Source organism: Andrena cerasifolii, chromosome 1 (assembly GCF_050908995.1).
Source record: "Andrena cerasifolii isolate SP2316 chromosome 1, iyAndCera1_principal, whole genome shotgun sequence".
NCBI lineage: Eukaryota > Metazoa > Arthropoda > Insecta > Hymenoptera > Andrenidae > Andrena > Andrena cerasifolii.
In genome coordinates this window covers 22,977,855-22,998,277 of record NC_135118.1, presented here as the reverse complement: position 1 = coordinate 22,998,277, position 20,423 = coordinate 22,977,855, and the positions used below count along the sequence as shown (strand labels likewise).

The 20,423-nt window shown below is 45.7% G+C and overlaps 1 protein-coding gene and 1 long non-coding RNA gene across 4 annotated transcripts in view; both read right to left on the bottom strand.

The window, feature by feature from the left end:
- The window catches only part of LOC143370484 (UPF0489 protein C5orf22 homolog), a 683,248-nt gene that overhangs the window by 423,991 nt on the left and 238,834 nt on the right, over window positions 1-20,423 (bottom strand). The window contains exon 1 of one of the 3 annotated variants that reach the window (XM_076815694.1): window positions 9,686-9,689. The exons of the other annotated variants lie outside the window; for them this stretch is intronic. The gene's annotated coding sequence lies outside the window, so the exon portion shown is untranslated. Of the gene's footprint in view, window positions 1-9,685; window positions 9,690-20,423 lie in introns of those variants that run through there. 3 annotated transcript variants of the gene reach the window in all.
- On the bottom strand, window positions 11,417-13,156 carry LOC143370503 (uncharacterized). The gene is made up of 3 exons (XR_013085640.1): window positions 12,535-13,156; window positions 12,264-12,362; window positions 11,417-11,546 (listed from the first exon to the last, which is right to left on the bottom strand). It is a non-coding gene; the product is annotated as an uncharacterized LOC143370503 (long non-coding RNA).

Sequence of the window (20,423 nt, the reverse complement as noted above, 5' to 3'; positions counted from 1 at the left end):
AAATACAACCCCTTCCCATTACGCTTCATACTTTAAAAAAAAAATCATTTCTCCTGATTTCTGCAACCAGAGATTTCTTCGCCCGCAAATAACCAACTCGACAGAAAAATAGCTACTATTACATAACACTGCTGCGCACGTAAAAGCGCCGAACAAAGTGCACCGTCATCAAGGGTTCATCGTCACCGGTTCGGGGGAGAGAAAACTGTCCCCCAGAAACGAGGAAGAGGGAAGGTTTTTTCTTTCAGGAACGCGATCGACCGATCCAAGCTGAAGTCGGCCCCGTAAGTGGAGCGACGTTATCAGGGGGTCACGATCGGCACGAATTAAATTTGCAGAGCGCCGCTGACGGCCCTGTTAGGAAGGACAGGGACTTGGTCGGCTACACCGGAAGTCGCCAAGTTGGGAAAACTCGGCGCACCGGCCGAATATAATGCGACGGGTTGGTGACAAGTATGGTAATGCGACGCTGGTACATACGTGTCTGGATTTCAAGTTGGGCATCCGCGCAGCCTGGGCCGCTCGGCAGTGCGCCGCGCTCCGCGGCCGTCTGAATTTCCAAAAAACTTAATTGGATGATTACTTACTTGGTACTGGCCACCGTGGCGCGGCCGCGTTCATAAATTGTTGCATAATTGCGCTACCTGCGCGCAAATGGACGCGGGAACGCGCGCGCTTCGCGGTTTTTCAATAACCGAGGGGGCCCGTATAAACGGCGCACATCGCGCGGAAGGAGAAGAAATTATTTGCACGCGTGTAATTAGATGGTCGCGGAGCAATTAGCTTCGACGAGTATGGGCATCGGCATTCGTGGCGACTGTCTATGGGGCGCTTCAGAATTTATAGGGCCATCTCTGCGGGATGTTCCGATGGTTAGATAAGCAGGTGCTTACTTAGGTGCGGATTGGAAAATGGTTTGCCGAGGTGTTCTGGGGGATGTATGAAAGATGGGAGGTACGGGAGTACGCTAAGAGATATTTAGGTATGTAATAATTAATCGGTGATTTCGATGACGCTTCTAAATAACCTTAGGTAAATTTAGTAGCTTGCTTTCTGTAGGAAGAAGTCACACTTGAACGGTCAATAAGAGCGTCACTCGTGGCAGCTTGGCGGCTGAAACAGCGCCACAGTATTCTACGTTTCTAATTCCATTAGGCGTAATTTACTATCGATCCCGCTCGACATTTCGCGAAAAAGAAGTGGAAACGACACAGATTCCTGCGTAAGCTGGTATCTCGTTTACACGGCGATTTTTATCCGGGGATTATTATAGTTGAAAGTATTTATCACTTTCGATACGAGCGACAATTAACATGACAATGGCAGGACGCGAAGGAACCGTGTTTCACACCGGCCGATAAAAGAAGCCGGAATGTTTGACACCAGAAGATAGATCTGCATGCAGCAGCCCGTGGCCGCCCGCCTTATCTCGAAATCCGTGTCGCAAGAATTCAAATAAATCTTTTTCTTTCGCCGATAAAACGCGGCCGGCCCGTCCAGCTGACACCCCTGGATTTATTCTAATTCATAGAGACTCGTTGCCGCTAATGATATTCCGACCCACGCCTCGGGACACACGTTAATTACACGCTCGTGACGCTCGTGAACAATGTTAAGCACAAATTGGCCGGCTAATATCGGCCGCCGTATATACGCGATTCAGCACGTGTCCAGTTAGGAGGTGAACAAAAAAAAAAACGCGTGCCGTTGAGTCAACGTAAACGCTCTGACGGCCATTAGGGGATTCGTGCGAACCTACTGGAGATGTCAGAGGTCTCCTTTAAACTTCCCATGTCGGCGATAGTGTATTTCAACACTTGGACTCAAATATTTTCTTCTCTGGGGAGTTTTCCTTGCGCTATTCGAATTTATACGAGGTAGCAGACTCGGAGTGATTGGTGTCACCAGTGGCGCACTCAGAATTTAATCCAGGGGGGAGCCGAGTTGAAGGGATACGAATATTTTTAATGCTAATTCAATAAAATTCATTAGATGATTATACAAATTTATTTAAAGAATAAAATTCAGTTTTCTCTGCTTTTTACAAAGCTCCTTCTTCGGTGGGTGCTAAGGGCTCCTTGCTCCACCCCTCCCCCTCTGGATGCGCCACTGGATGAATTAAATGTGAATCTATGAAATTTGAGTCAACGCGAACTAACAAGAACTTCTCAAGTGGAACACTCACTTTTTGATGACACTTTGCTAATTTGTACTACTTCAAGAGGTATCATTAGACTGGACTTGACGAGTGGTACAAACCAGCAAAGTTTCGTCAAAAAGTGGGAGTTACACTCGGGGAGTTCTCCTTGCAAATATTCACTACGTCTTGAATGATTCCGAGTCTCTGAACGCGCTAATTTCAATGCTGGTGTTATTAATCCCTATAGAATAGTGAGCTACTCAGTAAAAGGTGACTTCAGCAGGTTCTGGTCCCCTAAAAACTTCTCCCATTTTCACCGGTACCCAGCTGTAGAAAGGTTGAAGAACGCAGTGCTACGCCACTACTCGCGTGCTAAATCTAACACAGACTGCATCCGTCGAACGTTCTTGCCGTTGAGCGCGCGAAGTCGACACGCACTAGATTTTCCAATGACACTCGCCACTTTGATCGCCAGTCACCTAGGGACTCGCCCCGCGCGGCATTCGACCCGGATTACCCGAAATTTATGGCGCGGAGCAGATCGAAGGCCGAGTAAATCGTCGAAACTCGGTGCATACTGTTGCGCGCGCTAGATTTATGGGGCTCCCGGCTGCAGCCCCGAGTCAGGCATAATATGCACGCGTTCTCCGTAGATGACGCGCATCTCCCTTCGTTATTATCTCTCGCGCACCTCGTTTTTCTCCTCGTCCTCTCCATTCATCCCTCCCAGGAGTCGGCTGGCTGTTTTCGCCCGGTTTCTCACACGTCACTCCTTTCCCAACCGCGGGCCCTTACCCGGCGATAATTCGCATTAGCAAGCCCAGATGCGGTTTGTATGGGCGTAATATGTATGTATGTACGGGCGTATACATATATAGGAGCGGCGGGCATTAGTCGATCGTAGGTTATTGATGGCTTCATCCGAGTGCCTCCACGGTGCCACCAGGTGGTCAGATTCTGGGCCTGTTTCTAACGGACGGAGGAGTATCGGCAATCGAACGGATAGAGGGTTGAACGATCTCTGTGACAGAAACGGCGGAGTGGAGAGAGAGAGAGCGGACGGATATATTGGGGGGCGGAAGGGAGATGGAGGCGCGTAGAGGGTTTTAGTTTACGGCGTGGCGATGTTTGACTAATGCTCCGCAATTTTGGCTTTTGTTGCTCGACGCGGATCGCCCGCTGCGACCGGCCAAATAGGGAAGAGGTTGGTTAACCAACCCTCGACTCGCAGGCTCCTGCGAAGCCACCCCGATCGACGACCCGCTGCGACGAGTGTTTAGGAAGCGCCTCGACGTAAGGGCTTTCATGTTCTGCCAGCGAGCGGATTTTTAGGTGTAATCGTCGGGCTGTCTGCTCTGACTCTGATGCTCTTGCTGGCTATTCGAAGAGGATGTTCGGTGGATCGTGGTGAAAAAATAAAGTTTGAACTGTGAACGGTAATGGAAATGTGACAGGATTACATATGTCGTTGGTTTATTGGTAAAACTGACCAAGTCCATCATTCCACTCTAAAATCCTCAAGGATTAATAGAAGCAATTACATTCGAAGCTTTTTACAACGATAGATTAATAAAAATTCATATGGGGAAGAACTTATGTATTTTGCAATAGCTTTCAATTATTATCTGATTTATTGTAATAGATTGAACTTTCAATTTGCATTTACCGAAAATTAAGAAATACGGACTACGTCAGTTTTACCAACGAGCCAACAAAACCTGCTATGTATTAAGTTGGTTATGCAGGCTGGTGAAAATGTTTTAAACTTTGACACCATTGCACCTTAACGTGAATGACATAGTTGGCGCGAACACTTGCGAATGGATAATAAAATCAATTATTAGAGGCTATTAGAAACTTACAATTAGCAAATAGAATTCTTTACTCCTCATAGGATAGTACCTAGGAGTTATTTTATCTCTGTGTTATTATGCAACAGCTAGTAAAGTAGCATTTTACAATTCAGTGAAGTCATCGACAGTTCCAAGACAGAAAACGACTACGCTACTGTAACACCTTTATTTCTACCATCGAGAAGAATAATGACAGAGCAGCGTAACTAGTTCGCCAGAGCAGCATTACCGGTCTGAAGTAATTACCACGATAATATCGCTACGCTTCCCCGTTGACAGCGCCTTTGAAACTCTCTGCCAGGAATAGAGCCGGTACGTGTACGAACAATAAACCATGGTAGTGAAAATTTTCAACATACCGGAACGCCTGTGTCGTTTATCATTGCATACGTCTCAACTTAGCCATTGTTGACCAGCGAGATGTGATTCTCTAGACTACATTACACGACGTTAAAGTATATCCACTGCGTTTATTAATGGAACGACATTTCTCTTCGCGGTGAAAAAATTCTGCAGCATTAATGATCGTGTATTGTGGTAAACCTATCAGCGGCGATTACAGAACTTTTATATAAGTCCCGCAGTTTTAATAAACCCTTGCACAACCTAATGGAATAGAAAATGTTACGTAAGCTAGACACAAATGGTTTTCAGGATCACGTTTAGTAGAACTCCTCTGTTTGTTATGAAGAGTGCTCCATATCCAGAGTGATCATCTCCTGCGTCTTCTTTGTAAATAAATATAGTAATAGCGCGTTGTTAGCGTGATACGGAACATGTGCAGCTATGTTTGTGTAATAATGTGTGCGCAACGTTTGCACTGAATTTCCCAAACAAATAGTCTATGCTTCCGGTTGCAGGCTGCTATTCTTAACTTAACGTTCGACGTTTCGACAATCCGCATTAAATTAAGAATTAATATTACAGACTTCCCCATCTCAAGCTGCTATTCTTCATACCTACTCGAGTTTATGTTAGAGACGGCAGTGAAATTTCATCGAATTCTCCAGTTCGCAAAGAAATCCTATTGTGTAATCTTAGCATTCACAAGTTCTGAGTCCTCCTAAAATACCTGTTCCAGTTCAACCCAATGCCACTAATAGTGCGATCTCCAACGCGTCTGCTCAAACAGAAGATGAGAAACTAGATGGAGCCACCTCCACTCCACGGCACTACTTAGTTCTGGGGATAGCGGTGATACAGATTCGAGGTTCCCAGGCGATCTAGTATCGAAGCATCTGGCAGCTCGTTCGTTTCGTCTGTCTGCCCTCTAATATTTGTCCCTTTCCCAGCTAGTTCGTCCATTCTCTAGCACCCATACTCGAAAGATGGTCGCGAACGAGCCAGAGAAGCGTGACGATCACGCCGCCCTCGGAAAGACGGAGAGGAAACGGGCGAGAGATCGCGAAAGCAGGGAAAAAGGGAGGCGAACCAGGAGAGAAACGACGAAAGGACGAGGGAATGGACAATCGCCGGATGCCGGAGGGCCGCGCAAACGTGAGCGCAGGTGTGCCTGGCTTATACGGCGAGCGCCACGACACCGGTATTAACGTGCCACCATATCGATATCGTTATAATATGCAAATGCACACGCGGACCACGGCGGAGAGTTAAGAGCAACACGTGTTGTTCTGGCCCGAGGTGGTACCTGGAAAAGGAGATCATCGATCGCGATCCGTCCGATCCGCCTGGCGACTTCTGTTCCCAATCGAAGATCTCTATTCAACGGCTCGCGTTATTTTCTTCGCGTGCTCCGTTTCGAGCGTCTTCATCCTGAGGATCGCGGGCACGCGTCCCCCGTTCCTGTCGTTCGTCTGTCGTTCCACGAGTATCGTGCCATTGTGTGTTGCACGTGAGTCGGTGAAGGGGAGGTTCTTTGGATTAGAAAGGGGAAATGTGGCCTACAGATAGGCCGATTAAATGTTTCGTCGATGATATACTTATAAAACGTGAATCGAGAATTATTTAGTTAGAGTAAATAGATTCTTGTAATTCAAATTCAGTAAGTTTGATGGGGCACGAACTTAAATCGCTGTACCTACGCAAAGATCTGCGCGTGTCCTTAAATTCCGGTGTCCCAAATTCCCAAGGAACCTGCGCAAAAAAATGGAGGCAACCGTGACTCGTTAACGATCATCGCGTCTCCTATTCCTAGCTCGAAAATCTCTGGTTGTATCTTGAAGCAGCGACCTGGTACCCGAGTAAAGAAGTGATCGTAGCAAACGTGCAGCATCGGGACCGTTGTACGTGGCAACGTAGTCTCGCTCCCACGGTATCTTTATTTCAATCGTTATCTTAAGCGTTCATTAAACGTCCGGTTACCGGTGGTAGAGATACAGTTACAATAGGCAGCTAAACACAACCCCAGGGGCAATGCCAACAGCGCGCGAGCGCGCATTACAACCACCGTCGCGGAGCTGCGGCTGATATTTTAAAAGAAACGCAGCCCGTCGTTCCGGTTAGCCGAGGCACCTGGATAGGCACCAGATCATCGATCGCGATATCGCTGTTCAACCTCCTTCGAATCGTACACCTCTTTATTTACCGCCGATAGATCACACGCTTCCAATTCGCGGCTTGTACCTCATAAATCAGCCGAGTCGTTACGGCATACATATTTAATAACACCCAAGTCTGCTCGCGCGCTCCGTTACCAGGAAAAAAGCAGTTTCTGCCCTCTGGGAATACGATGTCACGTGGAATGACTGTCATTTATCGGAGGCATTGAGAGCAAAGAAACGGACTAACCCATATTAAAAAAAAAAACAATGTTCCCTATTTTAGGGTAAGTGTGGGTATTACTGCGGATGCCCCGATTACTGCGGATATTCTAAAACAGATCATATTTAATGTTGGAAAGCACATAATCTCTTGAAAATTTTGGGTAAAATTATTCTATACTCTATTACAGATAATTATTAATAAATATGTACAGCAAAATTATTATTAATTCTTTTATCGTAGTTTGAAATTCGTCAAGGCGAAACTTCGGTCGATTCGCGATATGGCGGTCATGAACACCTACTTGAAAAACATTTATATTTTTGTTATTAACAGTAATACATGTAATGCAGCATTAGTACTCGGTAGAGTAAGAGTTATTCTTTCAGAAAAAACAGTAAATCAGTCATCTACATTATAGTTTTAATTTTTATTTTTCACCGCAGTATTAGGTGCAGTACTTTACACCATGCGCATGTATTACTGCGGACTGACGACTGCGTAACCTAACCGTTTCTCCGACCGTATGTCAAGCTAACATCCAAAGTGAGCCGCGGTGCATGAGTGACAATTACAACCCTATAAAGATGCTATGAAAAGATAAAAGTGAAAAAAAGTATAAAAAATAACAGAGAAGTCAATAGGCTTTCTTATACTAGTATTTCGCTTAACATCGGTCCGTAGAAATACACGCGCAGTAATTGGTATTTCGTTCTCTGTATTTTTAATTAACTGTACCTATTACCCTATCCGCACATTTTCTATGGAATTATTAAGGTCCCAACTGTCTTTAAAAAAAAAAGAAGGAGGAATTTTCATTCATTTGAGCGCTTTATCGAAGGTTCTAAAATTAACCTACCTTAAAAGTCCGCAGTCATACCCACACCAACCCTATATGATTAGGGAAAATCCGGGAGACGCGGTTGGGCCGGAGAGTTGATCGAAACAGTTGATTCCTACAGATTTAATTGTTCAGAACCATAACACACTTTTGCATACACACAGATGCAGAATCTAAATATAGCCACTCGACTAACTCTCCGGCCCAACCGCGTCTCCCGGATTTACCCTAGTACAATCTATTAGAATATATTATTGCTACTAACAGAATTTCACATTTCATCTAGTAGCGCAGAAAAATAATTGGTTTGCTAGTCCACCGAAATAGGAAACACTTCCATTCCCCTTGAATCTTAATATTCCGTTTACAAAGTGGCTTACGCTTGCCCTATCGAACTTGCCGATAATTAAAACGTAATACAAAAATCATGAATGATTCAAATAATTTATTCGCCATATTGACACAAGCCTATTCCGAAGAATCCCCTGATCCTATGCCGCGCGGACATGAACGTAGATCCCAGCTGCCAAACAGTGGTGTATTCTCGTTATCGTTTACCTTTTAAGTTCCCGTCGGCCAACGCTGCATACGAAGGTTGCCGCGCCGGTGTTACCGGGCACACATCTTCTTGTTGCACAATCGGCATCCCTTCGATCGGCGGAGAAGTGAAACGCGGATTCGGGGCACGCTGCATCAACGATCGCGATCGCCTTGTCGCCAGACTTTGTCGGCGAGCCGACCTTTGCTCAACATCGTGATAAATATATTAACCAAGCCCGGCCGAGTTCGTGAGCGACGATGACTCAGTTCGTTCGCGGCATTGTCGAGCGGAACATGTTCTTTTTGTTCCAGCAAGAAAACGGGCCTGCCGACCACCGGTCGGCCACATACATACATTTGCTTTCAGGCAACACGTGTTTTTCTGGCCCGCGAAAGGAGCCTGCCGATCGTGATTCATCTCGTCGGTACAAATCGACTTCCGTTAAATCGAACGCGCCCCCCGCCCCCAGCCTTTGTGCGCGAGCAATTGGCCAATGCACGCGCTGATACGCCACTTCTCTCTCGTGTCTCGCGGCCTTTCAGTGGACTAATGACCGTGCACCGTTTAAAAACACACCGCTTTGTCCAACAATCGGGCGACGCGTTTCAGCCAGCACGGTTATCAATTCTTCGCGCGCGGACACGTGCCTCTTGTCCCGCGTTTCCATTGTACGCTCATTAACGCGGCCCAAGTTCTTGGTAGGTTCTTTATAAGTCTGGCGAGTCGCAGTTCGAGCTTGCGGTGATGCAAATCCACGGGGTTTGGTAACGGAGTTCCGGGAGCGTATAAGTTTCAGAAGAGCGATATTTAAAGTGGGACTTGCGTGTCACGTAAGGTAAAAGTACCTATTATGGAACGAAATTTCGGAAAGATTAGAATTTTCATTAAATTCGAGGTAATAAATTTACAAAATATTAAAAACCTTTTAACTATGTAAAAGGCTAGTTCTTTTAGAAATAAAAATGACTTTTTATAACTTAATCTAATGTATAAAATTAATTTTATTAACAAAATACTAATAGGTAGTATTTCGTACACGCTCCGCGTGTGCCTCCTGTTAATTAATTAATACTAATTAATCATGGATGACGATGGGTCAAGGATAAACCCTACGTCGCGGAACGTTCGCGAGCCAGATCTTCGCCCCCTTTTCCAGCTCTCCTCTCACCCTCGATCCGTTCCTTCTTCCTTCCTTCCCATCCGACCAGCACAAAGCTAATTACTCGCCGGTTTGATCGGCGTGGCGAACGAACAGCGAAAGACGAGGGCAGCGGGAAACGGGCGAATGACTAATTACCCGCGGATGCATAGGAGTGGAACAACGTTATCGAATGCGCGTTTATGCGGTAATATCTGCCGTCTCTGTATTACACGGCGGATTATTAACGTGGAAATTTCGCTCGTTGCAGCGTATAAACGCGCGCAGCCCCCAGAGCAAGCACGGGCTTTCGAGACGACGCCTCGGCGCTAATTAGCGCCGCCAATTAACGAACAGCCCTGCTCTGTCACCCTCTTTCTCTCTCGGCCCCCCAACTCCCCCGCCCCTACCATCCCCTCCCCCGCGCCCCATGTTTCTATCCGCCCCGTTCTATTGATCCCGTGATTCAGTAACGGCCGCCGCGTTTTTCGTCCCCCACTCGCCGGGCATTTTCATTTCGCGGATTTTAATTTTCACCTCCACTCCATTAAAACCGAATGAAAGGGATCGCGGCCGTTCCTCCTGCGCCCCTTTTGTCCCCTTTCCTCCCGGGCCCTCGGCAGCCTCCTATTAGCACGCTGTTAATCCGCTTCACGTCGAACACGCTCTATCAATGATGATCCTCCTTCCCTGTTTCTGTTTTCCTCCCCGGTTTTCATCCTTTGACACCGGCGACAACGAGGCTGCCGAGGGGATCGGGCTCGCGTGCACTCATTTCCTCGCGCGGGTAATTGCAAGCGACTGCTCCACGTTCCACTAGATTAAACCGAATAAGACGCGCGGCAGATAACGCATTACGGGACGAAGCATCCGCGACCAAGGCCTACTCGAATTCAATCGAACCGTTAAACAACGCGACACCCGAGGGCCTACGAACGAACGGAAATGAAGAGGAGTTAGAGAGAGGAAGGGAAGGGGGCAGGTCCGGTGTGATAGCAGAGCGAAAACGGAGTGAAAACTGGAAGGCGTTCCGGAGGCCGCGTTTAAACGTAATTTCCATAAAGCCAGCTCCGTATAATTACGCCATTAGGACCTCTTTGGAGTCCATTTAAAGTCATAATCACTCAACAAGTCGGCCCCCGGTCCCGGAGCGCACTTTCTAGCGGCGATTTCACCGCCTGGCCCCCGGTGTCGTCTTCCACTCCTTCCTCCTCTTCGTCTTCGTTCGCCGCCGCGCAACGGGGACGCAACGTTGCCAGAAATCTTCGCACGATAATAGGACAGGCGTAAATCATCGGACAATGGCAGAGTAGGCAGCAGGTCTCCCTTTTCCTCGTCCCTTTATCCTGTCGTTCGGCGTTGCGCGAACGCTCGCATAAATACGTCGGCATAAATCAAACGCTACGGGTATCATGGGACACCGCTGCGAGAGGATTCCGCTCAAGGCTCTTCCGTTTCCCTGGCTTCTCTCCTGGGAACATCGGGGATAGAAAGTTTCCCGATATCGCGGATTAATTGCGGGACACTGGGGCGCCGAAACTGTGAGCGGCAGCGCGTCGTTACTGCGAGCCTCGATTCTTCAGTGGAGCGAGATTTTAAAAATTGACCCCGTAAACTCGGAGCCTTGACTTTTGTTTGTTTTCAATGCAGAGAGTCGGGGATTCTTGGGCAATGATCGATGCTTCCTTGCATCCCTCGGCGCGGAAACGCGCCGATGCCAAACGGGGTGGTTAACCTTTCGGCGCATCACGGGAATTTCTGCTGTGCGACGGAGATGGACGGTAAAAGAGCGAGGCAGAGGGAGCCGGAGAGAGACGCCGAAAAAGCTGGACAGAGAAGCAGAGGAATGTGTATGCAAGAGAAAGGAAAGGTGGTAGCGTCGGAATTTTATTTTCCTCCCGGCCGAACTGCGCATTTCTCCGTGTTGTTTCAGCAGTGTCCTGTTTACATTACATTTCCGTCTTAATTTTGCCGACCGGCAAAATATGTGTATGCAACTCCGACGCGGATAAGCGAGGCACAGTCGGTTTCTTGTTCATCAGGCTCGGTATGTTGATCGACAAATTAGCACATAATCGTGGGAATGCATCGCGGAGGTGGAGATTACAGGGTCGTTCCTAAGGTCGAGGGAAACGTCGAGGCGAAGAATCAAGGTGAAGAATCGCTTCTATCGCAATCGCGATTGACTTTTCAGTCGTTCGCGTCCACATTCTCCGGTTTTCATCAAAGGTTCCACGTTAGATCGGCGCGAGATGTCAGGGGGGCCATGAACCATGAACGGTTCCACCTTCTCGGACCGTTTTAATCCCTCTCTAGCTCCGAGTGGAAAATAAATGAAGAATTATTTACCAAGCTCATACCCACTTATGCTCGAAATTTAATATTACATGCGCACTCCACCCGATACTGTCATCGTACAAGTAAAGAAGCACCTACAGTAGCGGAGAAAATAGTTACCACTTTTTCGGTTTGCTTTATTTTTGTTATTTTTTAACATCAACTTGAAACTGTGGCATGTGTTTAATATACATATTCCGATGGACAATTGACAGCTGTATGAAACTCAGTTAAAATTGGATTTATGTAACTGACAAAAAAAATTTTATGACATTGAACGGGATAACACATTGTTGCGTCCGACAAAGGATTTACCACTATTCTTTTAGACCGTCCTAAAAGCAGAAGGTGCCCTCGTGAAATATCAGATGTGTTATTACTTTTCAAAAGCGGTAACTTTTTAACAGCTTTAAAAGGGTGTTGTCGTGTTTAATGGTGTGCAGGGATTTTGTTTGTTAGTTAAATAAATTCAACTTTAGCTGGGTTTTATACAGTTTTCGCGCAATGCACGTGCTGCAGTTTTGAGTTGATGTTAAAAACAATAGAAGTAGAGTGGATCGAAAAAGTGGTGACTTTTTTGTCCGCTACTGTATACAGAGTTAAATAATAAGACTTCATAGAAAATAATTACATAAATGATTGTTTGCAAGGAAACGTTCATCGTCGTCTTAGTATCACCTTGAAATACATACCACAACACATTCACTGAAAGAAGACGAATTTCGGTGCTAGCTAGTAGTACAATAAAAGATTCGCGAGACAGGACCCTGCCATCGACAGTTGCGTGCGATCTGCATTTCAAATGAAACAGAAACCACTCGCTTCCATTTAACATTTCATTGCACGCCCTTGAATCGCCCGAAATTCAATTGATATGGTCTCGGCGAGAAACGAATAAGAGAATATCCTCGCCAATAAAATTATTTAAACGATCCATAAACGAGACGACATGGAATCACTCACTTTTCCTCATCATCGCCTCGTAACGTCCAACATTCCATGATACGTACTCACAGTACGTGTAAACTACTGTGCAGCACGCGAGTGGATTGTGAAGGCACCTCCTGGAATCGTGAATCCGGTTAAATCTCGACGGTCAAACGAGATAGAGCAATAGAAGCGTATGTCGCACTCGCGATGGTGTCTAATGGTGTCTAATGGTGAGCCAACCAGCGTCCTTCGCATAACTCCGCGATCATCATGGATAGTGATGGATCACTATAGCGACGCGCGGACTCGGGTCACGCTTCGTTACGATTTCTCGCGGCATTTTCTGCCAGAAGGGGCACCTTCCCGCCAGAAGAAATATAATTAGCGGCGGAGAGGGGGAGAAACATTTGAATGATTCAATGCATAATGCGATTCGATCGCGTTGACTCTCTCCCGGGCTGGCACGTATATATCTTCTTAATGTCACTGTGACGTAAACCTGTTGTGTTTCCAATGCATTCGTTTCACACGATTGTTCGTAGAAACCGTAATTAGATGGGGAACATTCCTAGCCGGATCTCACGGTTATCGAAAACACGCTTTCGACACCAGCGCGATAAAGTCGAAATGGAACGCTCCGGCCGCTTGGAAAGCTTGGGAGAGCAAAACGACTCTGCGCGCTGTACGAGGGTTGCAAAGCGTAAGTGCGCCCTTATAGCCAGCATCCCACATGTCAGACACTTCGAGGTGGTTGCACTTTGAAGAATCTGTACGCATGGAAGGTGAGTTCTGAGTAGGTTCCAAGTTTAAGTGTCGCAGGTACATGTAAGAACGCGAGGGAACCTCGAGTCGAGCACGGAGTGTCTTTCTACAAAAATTCGGAAAGACTAATTAGGCAGTAATGTTGCCATGCAGGTACTTTCGTGCAAAGCTATCGAAACACACGACAAAGTCGTATTTTTCACTTAATTAAAAGATTGCGTCCGCTTTTGAGTCATCATCGTCACGCAGCTTAACCACGGTTAACTACTCCGTCCATGGCAAACATTGCTACAAATTCGTTGGTTTGCGCAAAAATCGAGAGAAATCGCGACGATTGTAGCGCTGGAAAAATTATAATCACGCGATGAAACGGCTTTCGCGAGCGGCTCGTGCGAAACGGTTCCGCCTGTTACCATTGAATTTTTCATGCAACAATGCGAAATAATTTTCATAGAATGGCGTAATAAAATAACGCCACTGGCACGCGCGTTCCGCGGGTCGATCGTTTCGCGTTCGTTTTCAAATGAGATCCCTGCTCGATAGCGGTGCGGAAATTTTAATTGAACCAAATTACGGGGTAATGAATCCATTGTTCACGATGTAACAACGTTGCCTTTTTTTTGGAATTAAAAGAAGGGAGAAATGTAATTTAGGAAAATGCAGCACTGTCTGTCGTGCAATGCCTTTTCCTTTTGGCTTGGACGGTGATAACTTTGTCACTGTCGTGTATATTATTATTTTCAAATATTTGTGTTTAAATTGCATGGCTTAAGATGCTATAATTGCTGGCATTCAATAAGTTGTTTCGTTGGAATCTCTGTCAAGCAAAATTACCTATGGCAAATTTAGCTTCGCTCATAATAAGGCGTAATATTTTTCGTCACATCTTCAATAAGAGTAACTACGCAATAAATGCCGTTCAGTAAATTCATTTAGGATTCAGAAAGCAAATGGTTAGCGATAACCCGTTTTGCTGTTTGTACGTAAAAGAGCATAGCAAATCTTGAGGAAATCTTCAGACAGATGTACGATAATCAAAGATCATAGGACACGCCTAGGTAATAAAGGTTTATCAAACCGTCTTTTATTGTATTCTTGCAGCGATAACAATCTCTCATGGATGGAAGATGCATCGAATGTTCCATGCATTCATAATTCATTTTCACTGGAACAGCTGTATAACTTCAATTGAAATTAATCGAACGATGCACTCACATCATGAAAACTTCTTCCAACCTTTCCATTACAGCTGCAATTTGGGTCCCATTCGATGTAACATACTCGCAAGAGAAATTCGACGAAAGGACGAGAAAATTCAACGAAAGATTATTGCGCAATAAAGTGAGCAACCGAAGTGATAGGCCTGAAGCAAAACCTCTAAATTAGATTGTTAACAACGATAGCGAATCTTAGACGAGATGTAAGTATGATAATCAAAGATCACACGTGGCGCCTATATTCCGCGAACTTTATCTGACGGCTAGTATCGTATTTCCACAGCAACGATAACTTTTCGAATGCGAACACATTGACGGTTAACTCTTACTCAAAATTCGACTCGATTTACATTTTAATACAGAAACTGCAAGCGAGTTCAAAAACTATTTTAACATCGTTCTCAGGAATAAATGGGAGAACTCTTTTTAGAGCGTCACGTCGGTTCTTACGTTTTCGTAAAGATTAGTGGGAACGAATAATATCCCTACACCCTTGGGGGAATAAATGTTTGATTCTATAATCATCTGATTGACTTCACGAAGATTTAAGCAGATGCTCGAGTAGCCAGTTAATTTTGCTCCAACCAAAACTCTGACGCAATGAAGCCACCTTCGATCATCCAGGAATCCTGCAACCCCATCCACCCTTTCGCTATTAAATTTCGCAGACATCCTATTGACATTCCCGATGGAAGAGATCGATCACCACGAAATCACCCAAACGCCAAAGTCAAGAGAGGACACCCTTATCCGGATGCCGAACGAAGATGATAAATCTTTCGCGAGATGTATGATAATGAGGGATCGTGCACAAGGACTATGCACCGCGAGTCTTATCTGAAGTCCTCGCATTGTGTTCCCGGAGCGGCGATGATCTCCCGCGAGTGTCTACGCGTTTCTATTGTTTATTTTCAGCGGGTGGGGTCGGCTCATAACGGCGAGTAATAAAGTTCTTGGCCGTTATCTGATAGCGGGCGTCGTTGCCGAGGTGATCGTTTCATTGTTCGCTATTCGCCGGCGAGCCACGCCGGCCCGGCGATACTCTCGTCGCGTAGCACGTCAGTCCCGGCAACCGAAAAACTCGCACCAGCCGCGGCCAGTGACTCTCGATAATGAGTCGCTCGATATCATCTAGCGCACACGATGCCCCGTTGCGCGGCAACCTTCTCCTTCCACGTCCGCGTGGTGAATGCTCGGAAAAAGTGATCGTACCGATCGTTGGCAGTCTGTAATTACTAATAACGATACTTCGTAATTGCTACGCTTGCGATATTTACCCCGAAGAACTCTATCCAGAGACCGGTGTAACACTTGGACTTGTTAATCGGCGTCATTACTAGTGCCGATGGCAATTACAGATAATCGAAGCTTCCGGATGTGAACCGCAGGAGAAACAGACGAATCGGACTAGTTCTAGGAATGCGCGCTGATTGGACGGTGGGGGCTTAGATCGGGGCAGATATCAGGGCTGATTGGATGTCGAAGAGCGACAGTGGTTGTGCACGAACAGTTGGAACCAAAAGTAAAAATATATACAATAGAGTACCTACTTCTTGTCGGTTCAATATTTTGGTTGCGAGGCAATTAAAATCCCCATAGTTTCACGCTGACCACTGAAGATAAGAGGCGAGGGGCAAAAGCAGAGAAGGCGAAGGCTTGATTTCGTAATTTTCGCCGATATTGTTCCAGCCGTGAATAACTCGGCGCTAATTTTACAAAGAAAACACTAAAGGTGCGAATCCGGGATGAGATTCAAAGGAGAATGTTCTGTCACGAGACAAAAATTTCAACAACTAAACGTAAACAATGCAAATATATCGTGAAACTTGTCTCGCGAGAGTTTAATGTCACGAAACTAATGACAAAATAATTAAAAAATAATAAAATAATCAGATTAAACTTTCACGCGAGACACGGATATTTTTGTCTTATCGCGGATGTGCACCTTAACTGTTACTATGGAACTGATTGCATCGATAGCGCCCAGCATCGTTGAAACATCCCCGAAAAGCGCGCGCTCTTTTTTTTTCAAAGTCCGCTAAGCCAGAGGGCGAAATGATCGTGCCTTATCTCTCGATACGGTGTATCACCACCGACAGACGTTCATTGTTCGTTGATTTCAGAAACGAAACGTCCGAGCACGGTATGTACCACACTCGTAAAACGTTGCGTGCCAGCGCGGTATCAAATGTGCGCGCTCGAGCACTGAAAGCTCGTAGCAATCGGCAATGAGATCTCTGACAATCGGTGACTTTGCGCTGGGCAATTCATTCCGACTTATCTGATATTCCCTGCTTTCTCTCTCTCTCTCTGCCGTTTTCTTTCCCCTCGCCCCACCCGCCCCCTTCCCCAGGGGTGCCGTACTTGAGCCCAGTACGCTATTTGCTAGGTGCGTTTCGAGCAGATAACTCTCGGCGTACAATCGTTTTTTCCAGCAATTTATGGCCGTGCAAAAGCTCCGTGGCGATAGTCAATAAAGTCCACGTGGATCAACGCGACTACACGCAGACACGCCGGCCCGTTCCTCTAACGTTTTTATTATTTATACAGCGGCGAAATTTATCGCTCGCCCGACATATCTACCGGGCCCGTATGTTGACGAGAAATAGAATTATTGCTTGAAGATAGTATGGTTGCTGGCGGAGGCTCGTCCACGTTGCGTGATGCATCGCAACAACGGCTGGCCTCTACCCAGTGAAACCGAACTGCGCAACTTTCGTTGCCAGAGTACGGGAAGAGTTTTATTAATTGCGGAAATTCGTCTAGGGGTCTATTGCTGTCTATCTCGACCTGGGAAAAATGTAGTGGCGAAGATCCACGATAAACTTCCACGAGTGTTCGTCACTGTGAGGCAACCTTCTTCCGAACGTCCTCCACTTATTTCTACCTCGGAGGTAGGACCTTGGAGCGCACATGCCCGCTTTGACGCCGATTTCGAACAATCGTAATCGAGGGGACACGGCGATCCAGCGGTATCGTTAAACGTAATTGCGCAAGGAGACAGACTTTTACACGACAATTAGATCGATGCTGAAGAGTCCGCTAAAAGTCCGACTACTGCACCAATTAGACAGTACGCCGGCGGGTTACCATTAACTCCCATTTTCGCAGTAATCTCTGTCCTCGGCTGCAGCGACGGCCTGTCCTACGCCGACCAGTTAATTTACTCGACAGGATATCCTGTCGATCGACATCCGGCGGTCACTCGATCGACCAATCTTCGACAGAAATCAAATGACGAGGCGAGCGCCGTGCACAGCGCACGATGCCATAAAACACGTCGCGCTAATTAACGATTAACCATGACCAGGATTCCTGGCCGGCCGGCAGAACTGGTAGCTTGGCGACTCGTGTAACGCCTACTACGCGTCGCACGCGAATTAAGCCGGGAATCAGTGCGTGGTGATTAGAATGTTGATGGGACGAATGCTGGTGTTCGCCGCGGACCGTAACCGCGGAAGGACGGATCACCTTTCCTTTTTCTGCCCTCCCGTCGGTCACACTGTTGCTGGATAGGGAATTATTCATAGCGGCTGGGAAAATTAGAACGTGGTCGATGCTGCTGCATGGGATGATTTGATAAAGTAGAGTAGATTCTCCAATAATGGATAATGCTACATACAATGTGGTTTACTATAACGTAGTAAATAAATTGTGGCACACTTCGCATAACGAGGTAGATGAATATCAAGTTCCAGAATTCCCCACTGGTATGTGCACTTTCATTTTGTACATATTGCAATCGATGCCTTACTATGATAGCGTTAAAAATAGGAGGCATGCGCCATTACTATTACAACCGTGCAGGAATTGCTAGTGAACATCCATAAAAGTTATCACTTCGGGCCAGTAGCGCACTCAGAAATTAATTCTGGGGGGAGCCGAGTAGAATGGATACAAATACTTTTAATGCAAATTTAATAAAATATTTAATAAAATTCATTAAGTGATTAGAAAAAATTATTTAAAGAATAAAATCCAGTTTTTCTTATTTTTTACAAAGCTCTTGATTTACTTCAGTCGTGGCTACATTAATCTTCTTTTTCCTCTTTCTATGGGGGGCCAGGGCCTCACGGGCCCCTCTCTGGGTGCGTCACTGCTCGGTGCAAACATTGCAGTCTCGTTGCTGCACTTCAAAATCTGATACTGAGCTGATAGTGAAGTGGCGTAGATCACTCGCGTTACGGTGTACGGTACGTTGTTCTGTATAATATCGGGGTCTGTGAAATTCTTCCACAATCAGTTTGAGAATCTCTCGACACGTAGCATCCGCGAACAGCCAGCCCAGATTTACCGACCACTCGTCGCGGCCTACAATCAACTAATTGAAGACCGATTATGAATTACGATGCAACAGCATGATGAACCGTAATTATTGACAGATTCCGTGTTTTAGCCGGCCTCGTATCGCAAACACGAGGACTACAGTCGCCTTGACCGGACGCGATTCCAGAAATGGTTGTTTCGATCTACTCCGCGCAAAAAGAACCGAATTCGTGGGATCAAACATTTAATTTACAAGGAAACGGTACCAACCCGAATGTTCTGATTTTAGTGAAACTTCATGTGAATATGGAGCATATTGGAGTATGCACGGAGGAATTTTCGTTTTCTACAAAAATTCACTCTGAGGGGGTGAAATCAGCAGTTATCCAGTTTCTGGTTTTCTTAATCTTACTTTATTTTTCTTTCGGTAGTGTGATAGAGCATAAAAGACTGGTCAACTCTTATACTTAAAGCTTTGTTCTATCTCGCAGCGTTACAAAGCTAAATGAAAAAAATGAAACACGCGATAGCTTTAAAGTTTAAAGACTGATTTCACTCCTTTAGAGTAAATTTCCACAGAAAAATGAAATTTTTTCTTCCAGATTTTTCCTTTCACACGAAGTTTCATTAAAAGCAAAATTTTCGCGTTCGGAACCTGCCCTTAATCGAACGCTGATAAATAATCGAGAATCACAAATTCAATGAAAAATCAATGTAAAAATGTAAAGACGTTCTTGCGAGCACTTATACTTCAAAGTCACAAAGTTTACCAGTGCCAATTAATTTGTTATCGTTATCTCGATGTTTTTGACGTATTGTAGGGTGACTTCGAAACGTCCGCGCACGAAAGCGATCCGTATTGTGGAAGGTGGAATTAAAAATCGACAACAGGCGAGCGTTCATCGCTAACGCGATCCACGAAGAAACGTCTATTGCACCTGCATCGCCGATCTGGTACCTGGCGAAACGGTGGACGTGCAGAGTGGTTGGTAGTCCCGTTTTGACAGATCATAATTTATCGTGCGCTCGTAAACCCGATTCTACGAGCTCCTTTCCCTCTCCTCCCTTCGGGGAGATTGACTTTGAGTTGAACACACGGACGAACGAGAAGCTGCTGATCGATGGAAGAGGTTTCTGGTAGGAACCACCGTCCTGTGCTACTCGAGGCGTCTGAAGTCTATGAATGTGTACTTTCTGGCAATAATTCCTTATTGTGTCTCACGTGTGAGAAAGTGCCATTAATTGATTTAACGAGGATAGAAGACATCTTCGAAATTATATTTGGGTAAGAAGCTGCTACGGTTTATAAAGGACTTGGGGTGGTTTAAAAAATTGAGGTAAACTGTGTCTTCCCTTGAATATATCAAGGTAGATACTATTAGTAAAGGAAAACACATATTTCTGAACGATTTAAATTTTAGAAGAAAGTATACATAATTGTACGTACTACATATGGCACATATAAGAAACGAGACGTAGATTAAGATTGCACTTCTGAAAGTAGATTCAGACAGTATCTGAACTGGCAACTTTGCTGTAATGGTGTTCTAAATTTAAACAGCTCGAGAACACTTAGCGGCTACGAACACGTTTTTATCTCCACGCAGCCTCACAATGCAGCCATTTGATCAGTCCTTGAGTAAAAAAGAATCACAGTATTGCAGCAGGATCGCTACT